Genomic DNA, 22,029 nt, shown 5'->3' on the forward strand with positions numbered 1-22,029 from the left:
CTGTACTGTGTAATAATAAATATATATATTTTTTTTTTTTTTCATATATAGCCTGATTTTTCAAGTGGTGTTAATACACTGTGATGTCCCCCAAAGGTATTCCTTATTCTATGTAATTTTTATTTATTTTTTTAAATAATTTTATTTTTAATTTCAATAAAATTGTCAAGCGTTTACTGCATCATAGATCTCTTCCTATTGGTCTGAGATATGTGAGATATGGTTATCACATATTGAATTGGTTCATATATGTTGTTTGAAGTGCTATGGATTACTATGGGACAAATTTTTGTTTTTTGATTACCAAGATTTCAAGTAGTCTGATGGGGAAGAGACCAAAAAAAGAAGTGGAAGGGAGCTACACTGGGACACAGCTGAACGTCCATTAGCGTGCTGGGCACATAGATTATATCTGCAGGACTAGTTTTTGCCTACCTTGTCCTGCCTAGTCTGCTCTCATAACGATACAAATTTCTGCACATGGAAGCTTAGCCCTCCCTTACAGAACACTCATCACTAGTGATGAGCGAGCATGCCCGCCACTGCTCGGTACTCGCCCGAGCATCTCAGTACTCGAGATGCTCTGAGCTCGCTGAGTACTTGCGCGATGCTCGGGCGGGAGCTCGGGTCCCCGTCCTGCATGTTTGGCGCTATTTAGAGCACCAATCATGCAGGGATTGTCTGCCACTCACTGTAATGCCACAGCCATGGTGGTTGTGGCATTAGAGTGATTGCCCAAATCGATGTGAACAGTGCTCACAGTGAAACATGAAAAGCCGGCAATTCATCAGCGGCATACATCGGTACCAGACAATTTAGAACAGAAAGAATAGAGCATCACCCATAGATTAGATAGAAACATGTCAGTCACATATATAATAAGTACAGTGACAGTGTTGGTTACTGTACTTGTCACTTAGCGTTAAAATAAAGGATTTATTTAAAAAAAATTTGGCGTGGGGTTCCCCGTAATTTTAGTCTCTAGCAGAGATTAAGCAGACGGCTGGGACAGATGTTTGAAGCCTGGGAAGGGGGTAATACCCACGGAGCTTCCCAGGCTACTAATATCAGCCCCCATAGACGCCTCTCCATTACTAACCTGGCCTTGATGTCAGCTGACATCAACCCCAGCCCTATTACCCCACTGCCACCGCTACAAGGCAGTGGGAAGAGCGAGGCTAAGTGCCAGAATTGGCACATTCTATGGATGCGCCATTTCTGGGGCGGCTGACGGCTGGTGTTTCTAGCCTGGGAGGGGGCCAATATTCATGGCACCCTTCCTGGGCTATTAATATCAGCCCCCAGCTGTCTGCCTAGTCTTTTCTAGCTATTAACCCCTTTACAACCCAAGGTGGTTTGCACGTTACTGACCAGGCCAATTTTTACAATTCTGACCACTGTCACTTTATGAGGTAATTACACTGGAACGCTTCAACGGATGCCACTGATTCTGAGAATGTTTTTTCGTGACATATTGTACTTCATGATTGTGGTAACATTTCTTCGATATCACTTGCGTTTATTTGTGAAAAAAACGGAAATTTGGCTAATATTTAGAAAATTTACCAATTTTCAAAATTTGAATTTTTATGCCCTTAAATCAGAGAGATAGGTCACACAAAATAGTTAATAAATAACATTTCCCACATGTTTACTTTACATCAGCACAATTTTGGAAGCAAAATTTTTTTTTTTTATTGGGGAGCTATAAGGGTTAAAAGTTGACCAGCGATTTCTCATTTTTCCAACAAAATTTACAAAACTTTTTTTTTTTTTTTTTTTAGGGACCACATCATATTTAAAGTCACTTTGAGGGGTCTTTATGACAGAAAATACCCCAAAGTGACACCATTCTAAAAACTGCACCCCTCAAGGTGCTCAAAACCACATTCAAGAACTTTATTAACCCTTCAGTTGCTTCACAGGAATTTTTGGAATGTCGAAGAAAAAAATTAATATTTAACTTTTTTCACAAAAATGTTACTTTAGACCCATTTTTTTTTATTTTCTCAGGGGTAACAGGAAAAAATTGACCCCAAAATTTGTTGTGCAATTTCCCCTGGGCACGCAGATACCCCATATGTGGGGAAAAAACACTGTTTGGGCGCACGGCAGGGTTCGGAAGGGAAGGAGCGCCATTTGACTTTTTGAATGCAATATTTGCTTGAATAATTAGCGGACGCCATGTTGCATTTGGGGAGCCCCTGATGTGCCTAAACAGTGGAAACCCCCCACAAGTGACACTATTTTGGAAACTAGACCCCTCAGGGAACCTATCTAGATGTGTGGTGAGCACCTTGAACCCCCAGGTGCTTCACAGAAGTTTATAACATTGAGCCGTAAAAATAAAATTTTCACATTTTTCCCACAAAAATGTTTTTTCAGCCCCCACTTTTGCATTTTCATAAGGGTAACAGAAGAAATTGCACTATGCAGTTTGTTGTGCAATTTCCCCTGGGCACGCAGATACCCCATATGTGGGGGAAAACCACTGTTTGGGCGCGCGGCAGGGTTCGGAAGGGATGGAGCGCCATTTGACTTTTTGATTGTAAAATTTGCTTGAATAATCAGCGGATGTGCCCCTGATGTGCCTAAACAGTGGAAATCCCCCACAAGTGACACCATTTTTGAAACTAGACCCCCCAGGGAACTTATCTAGATGTGTGGTGAGCACCTTGAACCCCCAAGTCCTTTACAGAAGTTTATAACATGGAGCCGTGAAAATAAAAAAAATCTAACTTTTTCCACAAAAATGATGTTTAAGCCCCAATTTTTTTATTTTCACAAGAGTAAGGGGAGAAAATGGACCCCAAAATCTGATGTGCATTTTCTCCTGAGTACACCAATACCCCATATGTGGGAAAAATACAGGGTTTGGGCGCACGGCAGAGTTCAGAAGGGAAGGAGCACTGCGTGACTTTTTGAACGCAAAATCGTCTGGAATCGAGAGGGGACGCCATGTCGCGTTTGGGGAGCCTCTGATGTGCCTAAATAGTGGAAACCCCCCACAAGTGACCCCATTTTGGAAACTACACCCCTCAAGGATTTTATCAAGGGGTATAGTGAACATTTTGAACCCAGAGGTACGACACAGAATTTGATAACATTAGGTCATCATATTGAATAAGTTGTCATCAGTCTTGAGCGCAAGTGCTCACTACTTGAGTTTGCATCGGGTACTCAGGTGTGCACCATGTATCACGGGTGCTCAAGTGAAATGCTCGAGTCCCCGCCCGCATGTTTCACGGTTATTAGACACCCCAAAAAAAACATGCGGGGATCGCTCGTGCATGGTAGGCAATCCCTGCGAGTTTTTTTGGCCGCGAAGCATATGGGGCGGAGACTCGAGCACTCGCGATACTCAATGCATACCCGAGCACCCGATGCAAACTCAAGTAGGGAGCACTTGCGTACAACACTAGTTGCCATATCGTCTTTTTTTTTTTTTTTTTTTTTTTTAACTTTTGAAAAAAAAAACAACCCTAACCCCAACCCTAACATTAGCACAACCCTAGCGTTTATTTTTTACGCCGTTCCTAGTGCGGTATAAGTGATTAGACGACCTTATTCTTCGGGTCAGTGCGACTACAGAGATACTAGAATCATATCGGATTTTTATGATTGACAGCTGTCACACACTAAAAGACACATTTTGTAAAATCTAGTTTTTGCATCGCCATATTTTGAGAGCTATAATATTTCCATATTTTGGCCGACAGAGTCATGTGATGGCTTGTTTTTTGCGGGATTAGTGAACGTTTTTATTGGTGCCATTTTCAGGCACGTGATATTTTTTGATCGCTTTTTATTCCAGCTTTTGGGAGACAGAATAAACAAAAACCAACAATTCAGGAATTGTTTTTTTTTTATTCTATTCCGCGTGTGGTAAAATTGATAAGGCAGCGTTATTCTTCGGGTCAGTACGTTTACAGCGGTACCACATTTATATAGTTTTTCTATGTTTTGGCGCTTTTACACAATAAAAGCTATTTTATAGAAAAAAAAATTTTTTTGCATTGCTTTATTCTGAGAGCTATAACTTTTTGATTTTTCGGATGATGGAGCTGTATGGCGGCTTGTTTTATGCGGGACAAGATGACGTTTTCAGCGGTACCATTTTTAATTATATTAGTCTTTTTGATCACGTGTTATTCCATTTTTTGTTTGGCGGTATGATAAAGCATTGTTTTTTGCTTCATTTTTTATTTTATTTTTTTACCGTGTTCACTGAAGGGGTTAACTAGTGGGACAATTTTATAGGTCAGGTCGTTCCGGACGCGGCGATACCAAATGTGTACTATTGTTTGTTTTTTTCATAATAATATTTATTGATGGGTACATTATATTTTTATTTTTGGTGGATTATTTTTTTTATTTTTGTTTTTTTATATTTTTACAATTTTTTAAAATATTTTTTTTTTCACTTTCTTACAGTTTTTTTACTTTGTCCCACTATGGAACTTTCACTTTTTTTATTCTGATCGCCCGCATAGCATAGGGATGGAGCACCATCCCTGTGCCATGCAGGCAGTCAGCGCTGCACAGTGAGAAGATTGTTTGGTCATGCACTGCGCATGACCAAAAAATCTTCCTGCTGTCTGGTGACCCGGATGTTGTCATGACGACATCGGGTCGTCATGGCAACACCCGGGAAGCCGTGGTAGACAGCGCTGGAGGCCGGAAGAGGAGGTGAGTATCCCGATCACCTCCACTTAGCCACCGCAATGCTGCGATCGACTTCGATCGCAGCATTGAGGGGGTTAATGTGCCGGGAGCGGTGCGGGACCGCTCCGTTGCACATAGTACCGGGTGTCAGCTGTGACAATCAGCTGACACCCGGCGGCGATCGTGCCCGCACAGCCTGTGTGCGCGCACGATCGCCATGACGTACTATTCCGTACCAGGCTCTTAAAGCTCAGGGCGCAGGTACGGAATAGAACGTCATGGGCTTTAAAGGGGTTAAAATAGGGGGGACCCCACGTCATTTTTTTTTGGGTCCCCCATTTTAATAGCTAGTAAAGGCTAAGCTAGGGGCTGAAATTAGTAGCCTGGGAAGCTCCGTGGGTATTACCCCCTTCCCAGGCTTCACACATCTGCCCCAGCCGTCTGCTTAACCTCCGCTAGAGACTAAAATTACGGGGAACCCCAAGCCAATTTCTTTATTTTAACACTAAATGACAAGTGCAGTAACCAACACTGTCACTGTACTTATTATATATGTGACTGACATGTGTCTGTGTGTGATGATCTATTCTTTCTATTCTAAATTGGCGGGTACCGGTGTATGCTGCTGATGAATTGCCGGCCGGCTTTTTTAAAGAGATGAGTGCATGAAAATAGGAGGGCACTAGTGTGTTCTGAGTGCCCTATGTTTTTCATGCACCCTCCTATATACCCTGCCTGTCTGCCTATATATTCTGCCTGCCTGACGTTTAATTGAGCACTGTTCCCATCGATTTGGGCAATTTTTGACCTTCTGCAGACCGCAAGGGGGGGGGACCGCCAGAAAAATGCTCGAGTTTCCCATAGACGTACATTGGGCTCGTTGCTCGGGTCAAGCTCCCGAGTATTCCAATGTGCTCGACCCGAGCTTTGAGCACCCGAGCATTTTAGTGCTCGCTCATCACACATACTGTCGCAAAGCAGGATGCCAGGCTGTAAGAAATAGAATCAGGCAATAGCAATGATATAGGTAGGGGGAAAAAAAAGTCTCATATTCATAATATATCTATCTATATACACATACATACATATACACATACACACTGCTCAAAAAAAATAAATAAATAAAGGGAACGCTCATAACACATCCTAGATCTGAATGAATTAAATATTCTCATTGAATACTTTGCTCTGTACAAAGTTGAATGTGCTGACAACAAAATCACACAAAAATCATCAATGGAAATCAAATTTATTAACCAATGGAGGCCTGGATTTGGAGTCACCCCCAAAATTAAAGTGGAAAAACACACTACAGGCTGATCCAACTTTGATGTGATGTCCTTAAAACAAATCAAAATGAGTCTCAGTATTGTGTGTGGCCTCCACGTGCCTGTATGACCTCCCTACAACGCCTGGGCATACTTCTGATGAGGTTGCGGATGGTCTCCTGTGGGATCTCCTCCCAGACCTGGACTAAAGCATCAGCCAACTCCTGGACAGTCTGTGGTGCAACGTGACGTTGGTGGATGGAGTGAGACATGATGTCCCAGATGTGCTCAATCGGATTCAGGTCTGGGGAATGGGCGGGCCGGTCCATAGCTTCAATGCCTTCATCTTGCAGGAACTGCTGACACACTCCAGCCACATGAGGTCTGGCATTGTCCTGCATTAGGAGGAACCCAGGGCCAACCGCACCAGCATATGGTCTCACAAGGGGTCTGAGGATCTCATCTCAGTACCTAATGGCAGTCAGGCTACCTCTGGCGAGCACATGGAGGGCTGTGCGGCCCTCCAAAGAAACGCCACCCCACACCATTACTGACCCACTGCCAAACTGGTCATGCTGAAGGATGTTGCAAGGAGCAGATCGCTCTCCACGGCGTCTCCAGACTCTGTCACGTCTGTCACATGTGCTCAGTGTGAACCTGCTTTCATCTGTGAAGAGCACAGGGCGCCAGTGGCAACTTTGCCAATTCTGGTGTTCTGTGGCAAATGCCAAGCGTCCTGCACGGTGTTGGGCTGTGAGCACAACCCCCATCTGTGGACATCAGGCCCCCATACCACCCTCATGGAGTCAGTTTCTAACCGTTTGTGCAGACACATGCACATTTGTGGCCTGCTGGAGGTCATTTTGCAGGGCTCTGGAAGTGCTCCTCCTGTTCCTCCTTGCACCAAGGCGGAGGTAGCAGTCCTGCTGCTGGGTTGTTGCCCTACTACGGCCCCCTCCACATCTCCTGGTGCACTGGCCTGTCTCCTTGTAGCGCCGCCAGCCTCTGGACACTACGCTGACAGACACAGCAAACCTTCTTGCCACAGCTCGCATTGATGTGCCATCCTGGATGAGCTGCACTACCTGAGCAACTTCTGTGGGTTGTAGAGTCCGTCTCATGCTACCAAGAGTGTGAAAGCACAACCAACATTCAAAAGTGACAAAAACATCAGCCAGAAAGCATTGGTACTGAGATGTGGTCTGTGGTCCCCACCTGCAGAACCACTCCTTTATTGAGGGTGTCATGATAATTGCCAATAATTTCCATCTATTGTCTATTCCATTTGCACAGCAGCATGTGAAATTGATTGTCAATCAGTGTTGCTTCCTAAGTGGACAGTTTGATTTCACAGAAGTTTGATTTACTTGGAGTTATATTCTGTTGTTTAAGTGTTCCATATATATATGGCTTAAGAACTGCACCTTTTGGATAATGCTTATTTTGTAAAAAGGTTCCCTAAATAGTAATCCTCACATGGTTTCCCAATAATGAGATCTTCAATAAAAAGATTTAGACCATCACATGCAGGGGTAATGCTGCAGCTTGTGCCTCTGTGGTCCTTCCATTGCTTCCCTGCACAATCACCTAATCTGGCAGGGAAACAACGGTCTCACCTGCAAGACTGCGCTGCTGAGCATAATAGCCACATAGTTTTGCATGTGCAACAGTTGAATCCCTGCAAAATTAAGGGATTGTGCAAGGAAGCAGTATAAGAATACAGAGGAACAGGGGTGCTGTGGTTAAAAGCTGCAACATGACCGGTTCTGATTTTAATGAAAAAAACAAAACTAAAATCAGAACAGTTATGTTGCCCCATTATCACTACAACCACGTGAACAGGTTTGGCTGGGAAGGAGCTTGCTATTGAAGAAATCTTTACACTAGGTACAAGCTAAAACATGAATACATGAAAAGCCAATACAAGAGCCACACTTCTGTAATTTATGCAGCCAAATAAGAGAAAAAGGGTGATGGGGGCAAAGGTTAAAAAAAAAAAAAAAAAAAAAAACTACACTACCAGATACATACAAAACAGATGAGCCTTATTCAAAAACAATTAAAAGAGCAGATAAGATCCAATAATACCCATGAGGCTGTCACCCCACAAGGTACATGCCTCGCTGTAGACACATCTATACACCAGCTGCATAGTCTGCTCAACATCTGGCTCCTAGCACCATACACTTCTCATCATGCCTGGTTCAGTAGACGGATAGACTAATGTACGGAAACCTTAGCCTCCCTGCCCATCTGTTAGACATTACATGTACAACCCAAATGAATTCCTTAGATGTGCGCAGAATGATTACAGGATGGGACTTATAGCAGCATTTAAGAGGCCATGCTACACAACACAACCCAATGAACTCTGCTTATAGGACAAGTTTTACCCTTCTGCATTCTAACCTACAGAGAAGGATTCAATTCACTTTTAATGTCTTAAAGGGATGCTTTCAAAAGACTCAAGCAATATGAAATAAGGACAGGTTATATTTTCATTCTGAAATGTTCCTACATTTCAGGAAAAAAAAAAACCTGTTTCAAAGTCGCAATCGGGAGACGAGTCAAAGGGGTGGCTGCTTGCCAGGTCTTTCCCTATACACAAATAGAAAGAGAACGGTCAATCGAGTCGAGCCAGATAACGAATGGAGCCCAGATGACTAGTCTTCCCATTTCTGGCTCGGTTGGTAAATTACGGCTTCACTAAAATGCAGAAACATTCCAAAGTAAAACAGAAGGTAGACTGTCCCCGTTTCATATGGTCTGTGTGTCCTGAAAGGTTCTTTAGACCTTTCATTGGGTCCATATTAACTCAGGAACCCAAACTCAATGACACCGCCAGATTTGTCATACAATGGTCACAGACAGCATCTGACCAATGTCATGGACTCGTAATATAGGACAACCCCTTTAAGCCACAGAAATAGTTCTGCACTATCGTCACCTTTTAAGTGACAGAAGGACGTTGGAGGGTCCTAATGGAAAAGTGAACAAAGACTAAAACGATTCCCTCATGTGTTGCAAATATTATTTTCCCTGATATCTATCTAATAAAATAAAGCCCAAGAATTTAAATCTGGATGACAACTCCGTTATTAGTGGCCATAGCTGATCAGAATGGATTTAGAAAGTGTTGAGATAAACCTTGTGGGGACTTTAAAGGGAATCTGTCAGTAGGATGAACCTATCTAAGCCGTCTATATGGGCATGCAGGCCGTAGGAAGTTACGATATTGGTTGCTACAGACAAATAGGAGAGTTTAACAGAAATTATCAACTGGTCCAAAAACATACTTGCGTATCAGATATTAATTAGATGGAAATGTCCATATATTATCGTTAAAATGACTACCAGTATAAATTATCCCCGAAAGTCAGGCTATGCCTTTACAGTCTGTGTTATAAAGAATTTCCCCAGTAACAATCTGCAAATTGCTACAAAAGTGACATCTTGGGAGTGGAACAATAGGACGTGACTTCTACAAAAAGGCAGATGACACAACCATATCATGTGATGAAAGACTGAATTATTTCACAATCACCACTCTGAAGCACGTAGCCAGCCATCACAGCTCATCTCAGCGGGGTTCTTCTCTTTACCAGGCAGGGACTTTACATCAAAGAATGAAAACCGCTTTGTATCGCTTGTTCTTCAAAATGTTCCATTCATAGTGAGCTGGTTCTACTAGGACAGAGCATCAATTCACAGTATGGGGGGATACATGATAATTAAATCCTCTACTGTAGAGAATGTCAGCCAAGTCTTCACAAAGCCACAGCATCGGCCAATCTCTGATATGATAAGCAGAGCTGTATTTCTATCCAGCCTTAAGACCTAAGATTACTGTCAAAGTGATGGCAGACTATGGTCCAAGCCCATGGACACAAGCCAGGTCATGGGCATCATCTACTTTGCTCCAATAAAATGGAGGGATTTGGAATACGTAGCAAAATAAGACGTGTATAGTCATCTACATAAGTCATCCACTAATCAAATGCCCGACTGGGGTCTATGGACATCATAATGGCGGCCTACATTCTATAAGCCAGAAAGTAACAATGATATACATAAAGAGTCGATAACCTATAGTTCATCAATATCACACAACCCGCACCCCCACCTACCAGCGGTTTGCAGCTCCGATGGCGAACAGCTGTAAATAACGCATTTATTCAGAACAGCACAGCTCTGTACACTGTAGGGTCCATTCTCAGGTACTGGAGCTGTGCTGTTTTGGCCGTGTACAATGTGTACTTTCGGTCCACAAACAGCAGATTGGTGGGCGTGCTGGGATATTGACCGCCACTGATCTCATTAAACCAGTCGCAATATCAGCTGTGTACTTATGGCATGTCGGGAGCAGGTGTATGTAACAGGCCCGGGAGCTGAGCCCGCACCATACATGGCAGGCTCGTACACATGCCTGTAGCAGCAGTGAACGGACCTAGCTTCGATCACTGCTTTTTAACCACTTAAAATTATATAATAGATTGACCACATCATTTAAGTCGCACCACTGGCCCCAATGTGACGCTATTGCGATCGCTGGATGCCTATAGGTTGCAAAGGAAGCCGAGGGCCAATGAAGGTCCTCATATGGCTTTGTCGATGGAAAAATAAAAAACAGTTGTGACTTAGATGAAGGTGAAGAAAAAATTAAAGGGCATAAATCCTTAAAAACCACTGTAAAGAGGACCTGTCACTAGGTCAAAAGTGACACATTTTTACCCTTTCATTCTCGTTCCTGAGTATTCTTTTTTTCGTTTTAAAAATTACATTTAGTGACAGTTTTTATGTTTTTTTTTTTTTACTAAGGGGGCGTTTCTTACAAGTTAATAATGCAGAACAGCAAGAAGACAAACTTTCAGAGAATAAGACATACATAGCTGCTTACTTAAAGCAGCACTCCAGTGTTTTTTTTTTGTTTGTTTTTTTGTTTGTTTTTGTAAGAGCTTTGAGTGGTGCTTTTAATGTTAGGTCATAAATGCACCTTAATTTTTTTTTTGGGGGGGTGTCACTCTGGTACCGCAACGTCATCTTGTGACAGCAACTTCTGACTGGCTGGAAATCAGAAGTTAAGTCACAAGCGCTCAATGCAAGTTTATGAGAGCCAGAACGAGGCTCTCAGACTTGCATTGAAGAGTGACCTTCGGCTTGCTCTATGAGACACTGGAGCGATCCGGCAGGTCACAAACTGCAGGAGACGACATAAGCGGCGGTGATAGAAGGTGAAGATGGCGGTAGGAGATTACAAGAGTAGGGTCAGGGACTTTAGATTAACAGAACCACTCTAGGAGGTAAAATGAAGAAAAAAAAACAAAAAACAAAAAACAAAGCTGGAGTGGAGCTTTAAAAATAATAGCTGTACTCCTATCTACAATGTATTTGTATTTCAGCTGCAATAACAACCATGTAACTCGTGGGCAGGTGTGGTCCTGCTTTGGGAAGAGAGCAGCTATGTTTTTCTAATCCCCTTTGAATTCATCCTTTCCAATGTCCCACTCGCAGACTGTTCATACGTCAGCCTGAATGGTGGAGAAAAACAAAACCATGTCCCCGTAGTACTTTACCAAAAGCCACAGACAAAATAATAGCAAGGAACACGCAGAACCATCTCGAACTACATAAATTATGAAGTCAGGCCGTCTGGTGGGAAGGAGAAGGGGAAAAAAAAAAGGGACCACAGGTCATGCTCTGCTGTCTCAACATCTCTGCTCAGAGGCCAGTGCCTTATGCTCCAGCTGGGATCCACATAAAGCAGACTGTTATGTAGCACATACTGGGGAATCCTTCCAAGTCAGAATCCCCCTCCTTTACAATGGTCTCTTATTCACATCCTTAAGTGCGTGAATGAGGGGGGGACCCAGATGGAGCGGGGGAAGGCTGAAAGGAGCCAGTGTCCCTGGCACTGCCCGAATCCTGGAAAGACAAGGAGCCACATGGCATCACCAACTACAGACAGACAACTCTACAATGTATATCAGGTCTGCTCAGTGCAGTTATTTGCTGTTAATAACATGTCTGTAAAGGGATTCAAACCCCAGCAGTATTGAGAAGTTGTTCGACATCATCATTTATTGAGCTTTCTTTGAATTAGGGTCAACTACAGGCAAAATAAACTCCTAGTAGACAGACTAACCAACTTGGTTTCATCCAGCTTTCATAAGAACCTTAAAAGGGGTTGTTCCCTTTAAGAAAATCCCAGTCCCAGGGTGCAGTTTGGGATATAAAAAAACAAAATTCTTTACACAACGTCCCCAGGTCCACCGGTTGAGTTTCCACCTTTGCTCCTGGTGTTATTGTCTGCAGTGCTGACGTCAAGTTGACAGTACGGCAGCCATACTATGAGCTCGGCAGCACTGACTGTATAGACAGAATACCCTGTCCAGGCGCTGAGCTCAGTCAACAGTGGAGCAGCCAATATCAGATACCCCGAGCAGAGGTGGAGGCACAGTGCGAGTTAACACTGGTTTTTTTATTGTTGTTTTACTATAAACTGCACCCGGGGATAGGGGTTTCTGAAATTGAACAAGCATGCAAGTTTTCCAGTACACTATATGGTAAAATCAATCAAGTACACAAGCCACCAAACGGCTATATTGACTGAAAAAAAAGTTATGGCTCTAGGAAAAGGGGAGGAAAAAACTAATGCGAAAAAAATCGCAAGATCACGAAGAGGTTGGTTTAAGATCTATAGGCACAGATCTGCACGAGAATCTGCCTCCATAGCTTTTTTTAAATGAAAGGGGACGTTATCAATGTGAGACATGTAATGACTGACAGTCTGCTCTCCTGATCAAACTGCAAAGCTGTGCCTAATTATAAGTAACAGTACAGCAGAACTGAGCTTTGTCTCACTACAAACATATGCAACTCTCTACTCACAGTACTTTCAGCTCTGCTATACAGTCCTTCCACCCATGCTGGCTGGCTCCGTGATGGGACCAGGAGAGGACAACTGCATCTGCAAATGTATTTGCAGTGAAAAAGTTCAGCTCTGCTGTACTGTGTTAGTTCTTCAGTGAGATCAAGAGAGCAGTCAGTGTCTGATCTGTAGATCTTAACAGCTCATTTACATATAATAAAAATGTGTATTTTTCTGGAATAAGACATCGGATTGCCGATATCAAGGTATCATTTTATTCAGCTTCCTATGATCTGCATGTCCATATATGTGGCTTAGGAATGTTGATCCTACTGACAGATTCCCTCTAAACATTGTGACATGCATAGGAAACTTAAAACCCAAACGTCATCATAAAACTGTAAACTAAAATTCCAGAACATCAGATTTTTAAGACTTTCAGCCAACAGCCTCACAGCAGGTGTTGCGAGAAATAAAATTAGGAAAATCAACAAGGAAGCATTGACATTGTTCCACCATTGCCCTGCAAATTTGAGAAATGTATTTAGACTTTTTTTTTTCTCTTTCACCAATAGTGAAGACTTCTAGTAGGACATGCTGATCGGTATCTTCTCTCACATTTAGAACAAACAGCCAGATCCAGCTTTGCAGGACTACAAGTATTCAATATAATGAATGATCAACTTGACCAACAAAATGAACTAAGGCTGTCCATACTAAATAAACTGTACAACAGAAAAACACAGATGTATGTCATGGTGGCCAAAGCCTGTCTGTCCAAACTAAGGAAGTCAACTGTCCGTCCTAAGAGATGAAAAACAATACACTGTTCAAGGTCAGCAATATCTGGAAATGACTGAGCAATACTCTCATGGTAAACTATCTGATATGTCATCGTAAGGTCTTGTAGCACATGATGCCAGATGAGTAACTGAAGTCAGTCTACAAGAGGGCACAAGAAGTAAACCACATATACAAGGTCCTATATTACAAATACAGTCCAAGTGATAAAAAGTAATACAAAGCGCTGCCAACTACTACAATAAATGCTCTGTGACAAGACTGGCCACAGTGCGTCAGTTTTATTTATTGCCGGAATTATTTACAATGTAAATGACATCTACAACAAGCTGAATACAATAGCTTCTTTCAACGGAAAATACAATGGTTTTGATAAGGGCTAATTCACTCGAAAATATACATAGTGAGTACCGTACAACATGCCAAGGAGGAGGGCCGATGAGAATATGGATATCTACACGGTGTATGTATATCTATCTATATTTATACGAGAGAGGAAAAATGACTGAAATCTGCCATAATAACTTTATAAAGTCATAATATAATAGTATATTAGTCCCAACATTATGTACAGAACTAGCATGTCCTCCTACTGGGCAGCTCTGTGCCCACTGCCGGGCTGCCATCTCCAAACCCATCTTACGATCATGGCATGCAGCCACACAAGCCTTAGAGCCACCCAGACTGGCCCTCCAGACCCGTCACACGGTTCTTCGAGACTGACCTGCTGTCCTCTTGTGGTCGATACCACAGAGACGATCAGGGATCCGGCAGCCAATGACAGAAGCAAAGTCTTCCAATCTTTGAGAACACTTTCTGGCTGTGAAAATTATTGGTATTAACTGTTAGGATTCCAAAATATTTCTGAGGTAAAACGCTTCCGGCTCCTCCATCGATAAAGGCACAACGCAGATATTCATTGTAGGCTTATGTGACTGTCAGCCACTAGCTTCATAGGAGTTAAGTCAGCAGAATACTAGGTGACAGATTTTCAGCAAATAAACAGATGGGTCACCGTGGAAACGGGGAGGAACAGGACATTTGGATTCCAAGATAACCCCCAAACTCAGGAAAGAACATGCGGCAATAAAAAAAAATAAAAATAGTGTTGATCATTCACAAGATGATAATGAACAAACTGTTCTTTAAAAAATATGCTGACAACCTATAGACAGAAAACCTTCCTGCATTCACAGGTCAATGTGTGTGTCCTCAACATGAGTCTGAAAAAAACATTTCATATACTCTATAAGGATATTTTACATTAACAGAGGTGGGTCGTCCATTCTGGATCCTCATCCGTTGGCCAGAATGGAGACTACAAAAAGCATCCATTTCTGGAGGACCTGTCCCCTCCGGAATTATACACCCCATGGATTTTAATAGACATTCTGTAATATTTAATTTACACCCTGATGGCGCTGCAGGGAAAAGAAACCCTTATAGCCAAGGTTTTCCCACAAATCACAGCTGATCACTGGGAATCAGGAGATCTAACAAGCAAGAATTTTCCTAAATCGGAACCTTTAAGAGATTTTATTCTTCACCTGAAGAAAACTGCTGCATACAAGCACAATCTTATTGCAAAGATCATGTTTTACCATGGCTTAAGCCACCCCATAGACTTTAGATAACTTACACAAGACCACTTACTTTGCTAAAGGCTCCTGCACTCTCTACGAAAGGGTCGTTGCCAGATATCCGATGGTGGGTTATCATTTTGAGAATAAGAGGTTCAGTAGTCCAACATCGGACATGCCAGATCCCCCATATGCAGGCTATCGGTCAAATCCGTTGATCCCGGCATGTTCGGCCAACAGTAGCCTAAGGGAGACTTTAGAGGCTTATAACATGGTGTGGCGCTCTCGCAGCCTTTGACCCGGGTATGTTGACTTTCATTATCTCCATGGCCTTGCAGTATTGATACTCTAATTATGAACCCGAACAGAGCAACCTGTCTGAAACCGGCAACCACCTGCTATTGGCAATATGCTTTTCTTGAGGCTACTTCAATATCTTTCCACACTTCAAAAACATACAGCAGTCAGGTAAAATTTTATAGAGTTGGCACAAGCAGATCCGCTGATGGCCAATGTGGATTGAATAGTGGATTGCCTAAACTGCACAAATATTTAAGAGAGAGGATAGCTTACAGCTAGGTGCCCAAACACATTAGAATAACATAAGCAGAACCCAACCATCAGCTGATGTCTGTGAATACTGATCACTGAAGTTCAATTATCAGCATTTCATAAGTTTTGAACTTTCATTGACAAATACATCAAGTTTATGCAGAGACTTAATTACAGAGTTGACTTATTTTTCAAGACTTCTGCAGTTTTCCCTGGCACACGATCAGCTTCTGGACCAAATCCTGACTGATGGATGACAACCCATTCTTGCCTATCCAAAGCTTGGAGTTTAGCTTAATTTCTGTGATTTTGTTTGTTCACGCCTTTTTTGAGGATTGATTACATGTTCTCAATGGAATTGAGATCTGTGGAGATTTTTTGCCACGGACCAAAAACATATACGTTTTGTTTACGGAGCACACTATTGGATGAAAAGCAACCCCACACATAAATGGTCTCAGGATGCTTTCCTGTTGGCATGAAAAATAACTCATGTTCAATTTGTACAAAAGGTGTAGACAGTGACACTAGCGCTGATTAGGCGCCAGGATCACCTGTCATAAAAACCACACGAGTGCCGACACCGCTGGAACAGAAACAGCACGGGAGGCGAGTATAAGCTTTATTTTATAGGCGCCAAAAATTTATATCAAGAGGGGGTTGTTCTAGTAGTGCACAATCCCTTTAAGTTTTTTTTTTTTTTTTAATGGCAAGGAATGACTGTTTATGACAATTCATCTGATCTTCAGTTTCAGATTGCCACTATTCAAACTGAAGCCGCAAACTTTGTGAAAATAAATTGTGTTGGTCTCAAACTTTTTGGCCAAGACTGTAATATAAGCTGCTGCCAGAGCTGACTGGCAGCGACTTATTGCCCTCTTTCTATTGAGAACATAAGCAATCTAGGCTTGGCGTACATGTGGCTGTTGGAAGGAATAGCTGTCTTTTAAGTGTCCAGCCGACAGCTTTCTGAGGGATAAGGCTTGCTTTAAAGTCACTACAAAAATCTGTACACAAAAGCAGATTCCATGTAATGCCAGGGGTGCGGTTAAAGCCGCCGCTCTCTATTCTCAGAGTCTGAACCAGAGCCGCCCCCGTGCCAAACGGGAACGCTTCTGGGGAGAATAAAGTTACATTTTTTTCATGCAGAGTTAGGCTAAGTGCAGACGGCAACAAGAATAATAACTTGCAGAATAACCCCATATCTGCAGGTTAATAGTGTTTTTTTCTGGTGACAGGTTCCCTTTAATTGTTTTACCAACTATAGTAGGCTAATTTTCAAGCTGATAGTTTTGTGCAGCCCCCGAATGATGGTAGAAATTTCCAAATGGCCCTTGGCAGAAATAAGGTTCCCCACCCCAGCTCTATGGTAACAGCTTTCAAGCAAACTTTATGTGGTCTGATCATATAGTCATACTCCCTTTAATCTGTTCCCCACAATTAGCTTATACACATTTGGGAAAAAAGTGAGCAGATGGAAGACAGTCTGAGTGCAGGGTCAGACTGCACAGCGTTTGTTTGGCGGAAACTGTATATTATGAGTCAAGTTGCTTCATTATGCAATTGAGCCTTGAAAAAAAATTCTTGCTTTAGGATGACAAGTAGCACTTCCACAAAGTTACAGTCCATGGCATATCCTGTTTAGAAGGCCTGGGTCAGGTTCTGTGCTCAACAGGCCTCATCAGCCTGTCTGATGTACCATATATATATATATTTATATATATACGCCTCACACAAAAAAAAAAAAAAAAAAAAAAAAGCTTTTAATGTAGGCTAGATATAGCCAAAGTAAAAAAAAAAAAAGAAAACTTTTATACACTTAAAGGATGAGTTTTAATTTCCATTAACCACTTCGCACCAGAGCCTGTTTTTGCCTTCGTGACCGGGCCAATTTTTTCAATTCTGACCACTGTCACTTTATGAAGCAATTACTCTGGAACGCTTCAACGGATCCCCCTGATTCTGAGATTGTTTTTTCGTGACATATTGTACTTCATGATAGTGGTAAAATTTCTTTGATATCACATGCGTTTATTTGTGAAAAAATCGGAAATTTGGCAAAAATTTTGAAAATTTTGCAATTTTCAAACTTTGAATTTTTAAGCCCTTAAATCAGAGAGATATGTCACACAAAATACTTAATAAATAACATTTCCCACATGTCTACTTTACATCAGCACAATTTTGGAACCAAAATTTTTTTTTGTTAGGGAGCTATAAGGGTTAAAAGTTGACCAGCGATTTCTCATTTTTCCAACAAAATTTACAAAAACATTTTTTTAGGGACCACATCATATTTGAAGTCACTTTGAGGGGTCTTTATGACAGAAAATACCCAAAAGTGACACAGTTCTAAAAACTGCACCCCTCAAGGTGCTCAAAACCACATTCAAGAACTTTATTAACCCTTCAGGTGCTTCACAGAAATTTTTGGAATGTGGAAGAAAAAAATTAACATTTAACTTTTTTCACAAAAATGTTACTTTAGACCCAATTTTTTTTATTTTCACAGGGGTAACAGGAAAAAATGGACCCCAAAATTTTTTGTGCAATTTCTCTTGAGCGTGCTGATACCCCATATGTGAGGGAAAACCACTGTTTGGGCGCACGGCAGGGCTCGGAAAGGAAGGAGCACCATTAGACTTTTTGAATGTAAAATTTGTCTGAATAATTAGCAGACACCATGTTGCGTTTGGAGAGCTCCTGATGTGCCTAAACAGTGGAAACCCCCCACAAGTGACACCATTTTGGAAACTAGACCCCTTAGGGAACATATCTAGATGTGTGGTGAGCACCTTGAACCCCAAGGTGCTTCACAGAAGTTTATAATATTGAGCTGTAAAAATAAAATTTTCACATTTTTCCCACAAAAACGTTTTTCATCCCTTAATTTTCCATTATCATAATGGTAATAGGATAAATTGCACCATTAATTTTGTTGTGCAATTTCTCCTGAACACGCCGATACCCCATATGTGGGGGAAAACCACTGTTTGGGCGCACGGCAGGGTTTGGAAGGGAAGGAGCGCCATTTGACTTTCTGAATGTAAAATTTGTCTGAATAATTAGCAGACGCCATGTTGCGTTTGGAGAGCCCCTGATGTTCCTAAACAGTGGAAACCCCCCACAAGTGACACCATTTTGGAAACTAGACCCCTTAGGGAACTTATCTAGATGTGTGGTGAGCACCTTGAACCCCAAGGTGCTTCACAGAAGTTTATAATAATCAGCTGTAAAAATACAATTTTCACATTTTTCCCGCAAAAACGTTTTTCATCCCTTAATTTTGCATTATCTTAAGGGTAATAGGATAAATTGCACCATGAAATTTGTTGTGCAATTTCTCCTGAACACGCCGATACCCCATATGTGGGGGAAAACCACTGCTTTGGTGTACGGCAGGGTTCGGAAGAGAAAGGAGCGCTATGTTGGCTGGGATAGGCAGCAGACACCATGTCACATTTGAAGAGTCGCTGACATGCAGAAACAGCAGAAACCCCCACAAGTGACCCCATTTTGTAAACTACACCTCTCAAGGAATTCATCTAGGGAAGTAGTGAGTATTTTTTAATTTTTAAATTTATACCATTGGGCAGTGAAAAAAGCATAATTATATTTTTACCACAAAAAAATGTTTTACCCTCAGATTTTACATTTTCACACAGGGCAATGGGTAAAAATGGTGCCGAAATGTGTCACACAATTTCTTCTAAAAGTGCCAATACCCCATATGTGGCTGTATCGTACCGCTCAGCCATACGGCGAGATCTGGGGGGGACGGAGTGCTATTTGACAATTGGAGAACAAATTATTGTAGAATAGGCATTTGGATTTGGGAGCACAAAATTTTTTGAATTTCTTTTGGGGGGCAAGGGCCATTTCGCTTTTCCAGAGCCTTTCTGCTACCAGTAACTTGGAAGTCCCTTATATTTTTAACAGATGACGGACCTGAGTGGGGACTAGCTTTTTTTGAGGACTGAGTTGAAGCTTTTATTGGGAACATTTTACGTAACATTTATCCGGCGCTCTAGGCTGAGCACTTACATCGGGGTTTCCATCTAAATTTCCAAGTGATGTAATTCAGATGAAACCTCTGCGGGATCCATTCACTGTAATGAGGCAGCAGAGTTACTCTGGACTCCGTCTGGCCTCTGTTTAGCGGTGTCCTTTTTTTCAGAAGTGCACAAAACTGTGGCCAACCGCACTTTTATGCACGCCTAAAACAAATGACACCGTGGGATCACAGGCCAGACGGCATCCACAGTGGCCTATATCTGCCTCATTACAGGGAATCTTCCGTCATGGGTTCCGGCTGAATCACATATTTCAGAGATTTACATGGAAACTCTGGCGTAAGTGCTCAGCGCAGAGCGCAGGATAAATGTGTGCCGAGCCATACTGCGATCTTTGGGAGACATAATAAACAAATCAGTAGCAGGTGAAGAATTGGTTTTATTTATTTTTTTACGCCGTTCCTAGTGTGATATAACTGATTAGATTACTTTATTCTTCGGGTCGGTGCGATTACAGAGATACCAGATTTATATCGGGTTTTTATGACTGACAGTTGTCACACACTAAGAGACGCTTTTTTTTTTGCAAAATCTAGTTTTTGCATCGCCATATTTTGAGAGCTATAATTTTTCCATATTTCGGCCGACAGTCATGTGATGGCTTGTTTTTTGCGGGACGAGTTGACATTTTTATTGGTACCATTTGTGGGTACGTGACATTTTTTGATCGCTTTCTATTCCGTTTTTTTGGGAGGTAAAATTAACAAAAACCAACAATTCAGGAATTGTTTTTTGAGGTTTTTTTTTATGCCGTTCTGCGTGTGGTAAAAGTGATCAGGCAGCGTTATTCTTCGGGTCAGTACATTTACAGCGATACTACACTTACTGTATATTTTTTTATGTTTTGGCGCTTTTACACAATAAAACAATTTTAAAGAAAAAATATTTTTTTTGCATTGCTTTATTCTGAGAGGTATAACTTTTTTATTTTTTGGCTGATGGAGCTGTATAGTGGCTTGATTTTTGCAGAACAAGATGACGTTTTCAGCGGTACCATTTCTATTTCCATTTTGCTTTTTGATCGCATTCTTTTCCACTTTTTGTTTGGCGATATGAGGAAAAAGCATAGTTTTTTGCTCCGTTTTTTATTTATTTTTATTACGGTGTACACATAAGGAGTTAATTAGTGTGACAGTTTTATAGCTCGGGTTGTTTCGAACGCGGCAATACCAAATATGTGTACTTTTTTTATTTTTGCATAACTATATGGATTTATCGGTTTAATATTTTATTTATTTATTTTTATTTATTTTGTATTTTTTTTTTAACAGTTTCAAAACATTTTTTTTTACTTTTTTTACATTTTTACTTAGTCCCTGTATGGGACATTAATTTTTATTTTTCTGATCCCTGATCTCATGTAATGTAATAGACATATATTACATTACATGAGATCTTCACTGACTCTTTCAGTCAGTTTCCTGTCTGGCATCAGCTACATACAGGCTGAAGTCAGACAGGAAGGACACCATATATGGCAGAGCTGGAGGCGGTCATGTGACCTCCAGCTGCCATAGCAACGCCAGGTCCTGAAAGCAATCAAGGGGTCGTCAGAGAGGTAAGTGGACGACCCCCTCTCCTCCTGCTGTCTCCTATATGCCGCGATCACTATAGATCACAGCATATAGAAGACAGCAAAGGGTTAACATCACTGGGACCTGATCTAATCAGGTCCCGATGATGTTCCCTGTCAGAGCTAACGCTCTGCACCGCTCTCACAGCGCTTGCAGGACCCAGGGGGTCCTGAGCACTGCGAGACCACCCACCGTTTTTAAACGTCCGCGCTGCACAGAGCCCAGGCAGCGCGGACGTTTATCTACAGTGGGCGGTCGGGAAGCGGTTAATTTTACTAAACAAGCTAGAACAACAAGCCAATTTTCTTTACATAAGGCCATTTCATGGGGAGCAATTCTTCAATTAGAAAATTCTAATAATCAGTGCATGTTACAGAGTATACTGCAAATCTAAGCCCTCTGCCCCCAGTCATATACTCACCCTCCGGCGTCTTCAGTTTTTCCAGTGCCGCTCCAGTCCCCCTGCGCCATCTTGTGAGCGCAGCTTCTGACTAGCCGGAAGTCAGAAGCTATGTCACAAGAGCGCAATGCAAGTCTATGAAAGCCAGAATGAGGCTCTCAGAGGGGTCTTGTAAAGTGACCTCCAAGACACTACATAAAACACTGGAGCTTTTCGCTGGAGACCAAAACAGATGAAATCACTGCAAT

The 22,029-nt window shown here is 41.9% G+C and overlaps 1 protein-coding gene across 2 annotated transcripts in view; it reads right to left on the reverse strand.

Moving 5' to 3' along the window:
- Window positions 1-22,029, reverse strand: part of RHBDF2 (rhomboid 5 homolog 2) — a 100,954-nt gene that overhangs the window by 47,384 nt on the left and 31,541 nt on the right. Inside the window, exon 1 of one of the 2 annotated variants that reach the window (XM_073683959.1) lies at window positions 14,327-14,574. The exons of the other annotated variant lie outside the window; for it this stretch is intronic. The gene's annotated coding sequence lies outside the window, so the exon portion shown is untranslated. Of the gene's footprint in view, window positions 1-14,326; window positions 14,575-22,029 lie in introns of those variants that run through there. 2 annotated transcript variants of the gene reach the window in all.

Source organism: Phyllobates terribilis, unplaced genomic scaffold (genome assembly GCF_046119375.1).
Source record: "Phyllobates terribilis strain yellow unplaced genomic scaffold, ASM4611937v1 Scaffold_5__5_contigs__length_657084704, whole genome shotgun sequence".
Lineage (NCBI taxonomy): Eukaryota > Metazoa > Chordata > Amphibia > Anura > Dendrobatidae > Phyllobates > Phyllobates terribilis.